The 3,130-nt window shown below is 38.7% G+C and overlaps 1 pseudogene; it reads left to right on the top strand.

Moving 5' to 3' along the window:
- The first annotated feature begins 2,539 nt into the window (after positions 1-2,539).
- LOC123393574 lies at positions 2,540-2,663 on the top strand (annotated as a pseudogene).
- Positions 2,664-3,130: the final 467 nt, after the last annotated feature.

The following is a 3,130-nucleotide window of genomic DNA, read 5'->3' on the forward strand; positions in this document are numbered from 1 at the left end:
TCACTGAATGCTTTGTTGGTTAATCTGGATCCTAATTTTCTTCATGACCTGTAAAATTGTCTTTTCCAACTTCTTGGCAGCAGCAGCTTTGCTGTCTTGATGATGTTTCATGTGGCCTACCCCTTGTCTTGGCTAAGCTCAGATCATATGTCCATCATCGGAAGTATACAAAATGTGGTCTAACCACGAAGAATACTTCCAAGACAAAATCATAAAATAGAGATGCTTTAGTTTAGAATGCTAAAATATCTGTACCATCTGTGAATACAAAATTCGCCAAAGAAAAATAAGTGGGAAATCTATGGTTTTCCTTTTGAACTGCCATATAAAATGGGCCCAATATTGAATTTATTTAACCACAAAATATATTTTTTAAAATAGTGTTAATTATAGTTATGCTTGATTTCCATATACTATTCTCTTCTGTAATTATAGTTGTGGTTTCATTTTCTATAAAGTAATAAAAAGAGATTCTTACAACATATTCTGAGCAAGGCATAGTAGTAATAATAGTTTTCAGAATGTTGATCATTTATTGGGCATATCCTTTATATACTATTTAGTGATGAAAATATTAGGAGCTTAACAATATAATTAATAGCTCTTTCAATTATCACTGAGTGTGAATTATCAAAAATTAATAGCCCTTTTAAAAATGAGGTGGGTGGGGTGCTTGGGTGGCTTAGTGGGTTAAAGCCTCTGCCTTCGGCTCAGGTCATGATCCCAGGGTCCTGGGATTGAGCCCCGCACTGGGCTCTCTGCTCAGCAGGGAGCCTGCTTCCTCCTCTCTCTCTGCCTGCCTCTCTGCCTACTTGTGATCTCTGTCTGTCAAATGAATAAAATTTAAAAAAAAAAAGAAAAAATATTTTAAAATAAACCTTTCCCCCACTAAAATCCGGATGGTAGGTTATTCAGAATCTAACAGTAGGCAGTCATTATCATACGTAGAGCTGAAGAGAAGGGGAGCAAAGAGCTAACAGAGTCAAGTGGGAAGTGGAACTGTGGACAAAGGACTGGGAGGCAGGAGTAGCATGTGCAGCTGCTGTCAGGAAGGCATGATGGAAGGCAAGAGGAGGAAGGGAAAATGGCAGGTCAGTGGCTGCCATTCGTCAAACCCAACTGGAAGCCCAAAGCCAGGGGGCCAAGATGGTAACACCTGCAGCCCAGCTGACACTGACACATGATCAGAGGAACATGGCAAATAGAACTTGAGGAAGAGAGAAATCAGATCTAACCATCACAGAGAAATATCTCTTTTAGGTAAAGGACACTTCTCAGTTCTCCTCAAATATTAACATTTACACAAAGGCCTATTCACCCAACCAAGGAAGGAGTTTTTGATAATTTTTTAAGTGGACTATGTAGAACCAAAGCTTCAATTCCATTGAGGGCTCTTCCATGTTGGATATGTGTATGGTGGATCTGGATGCAGTATGATAGAAAATGAAGCTTGTCAAGAAAGTTAATTCTAACTTTGAAAAACCTTGTGGTGGATTAAAAATGGTGAAAAGATGATTTGTTATTCCCTCAGTCGTGGGTGGTATTGATTTCCCCTCTCCCTTGATTCTGGGCTGGACTTAGTGACTTACGAGAGCGACAGAACATGGCAGACGTTATGTTTGGGGCTTCTGAGGCTCAGACATAAGGAGTCTTGCAGCTTTCTCCTGGTTCTCTTGGAATATTTGCTCTTGGGACATTTCTTTTCCAAAGACAGTACCATATTTTGAGAGAACCCAAGCCAGACGTGTAGCCCATGTATAGGTACTCTAGTCGGAGTACACTCCAGAGTGTATCTGTCAACCCTAGCCCATACCAGCTCCCAGCCATGAGAGTCAGACATCTTTGACATCTAACCAGGAGAACCTTCTGGTGACTGGGGGTGCACTTGCCGTCTGCCCACAGCAGTCAGGATGCCTCACATAACAATTTCCCAGCTGAGCCTTGCCAATACACAGAATCATGAAAGACAATAATGAATTGTAGCTTGAGGCCACTGTGTTTTGGGGGTGGTTTGTTGCCCAGCAACAGAGAAGTGGAAGAAAACCTCAAGGAAATAGCATCATAATTTCTGTAAAGCTTGGGAGAAATGACCAGTGACCATTTCTCCTATCACTGGCTTAGATATATAACTTTAAGATTTAGTTTCAAATTAAATACTTTGACCCCAAATATTTAGAAACAAATTTTAATGGTAGGTTTGTCTAAACCAGGGAGATTCTTATTTTCAGATAATTTTTTGCTTGACAATTTTTCTTACAAACTTGCTCATGAAATATTTATGCAGATTCCTGTATTTTCCTGTTCTTCACCTTGCGAAGATGGACTCCATTGCGACCCAAGCATAATGTGCCATATATAATAGCAAGAAATGGAGAGTAGAGAGCCTGACAATTTGGCCCTGTTTGCACTCCATTCTCAATATAAACAAATGCTCCATGCTTCTCAAGCTTCATTATGCACATAAATCACCTTGGGATCGGTTAAAAAAGCAGACTGTGATTTGCAGTTCTGGAGTAATGTCTAAAAGTCTATACTTCTAAGCTTTGCGCAGTGGCAGTATTGTAGCCAATGAGGTTTATCCGAGGCGCGATTATTGCTAATTAAAAGTCTATACTTCTAATATTTCCAATTGATATGGATGCTACTGGTCCACTTTGAAGAGCATAGGCTTAGAGCACCCTACAATCAAAGAGAAGTGGAAATTTAATTCAAAGAGAGATGAGTTTTACTCTTGGAGGAAAAGCAACTCCCCAGCATGTCAATGATAATCATGAGTCAGATTTTGTTATATTAAGTTGGTCTTTATTAGTAATCATTAGAGCATGGCAGGCTGTACTTGAAAAATTCCTTAAATATTAAGGCTTATCATCATAATATACTAAAAAACAAGTATACTCTCTGTTTTCAGGTTCAATTCATTCTTAGATATGTTAAATTCAGAATATATCTATTACATTTTGACTCTCTTCCTGTCTTGTATATTCATACTCCAACATAACTTCTGTTCTTCTGTGGAGAAGTTTAGAAACAGGGAAGCATAAACTTCAATTAATGTTTATAAATTGCTCAGGTGATTTGTAGGAAGTAGAGGACAGTTTGTTACATAAAATATATATGCACAAGTCCCTGC

This window comes from Mustela putorius, unplaced genomic scaffold, assembly GCF_011764305.1.
Source record: "Mustela putorius furo isolate JIRA1106 unplaced genomic scaffold, ASM1176430v1.1 tig00000874_pilon_pilon_pilon, whole genome shotgun sequence".
Classification (NCBI taxonomy): domain Eukaryota; kingdom Metazoa; phylum Chordata; class Mammalia; order Carnivora; family Mustelidae; genus Mustela; species Mustela putorius.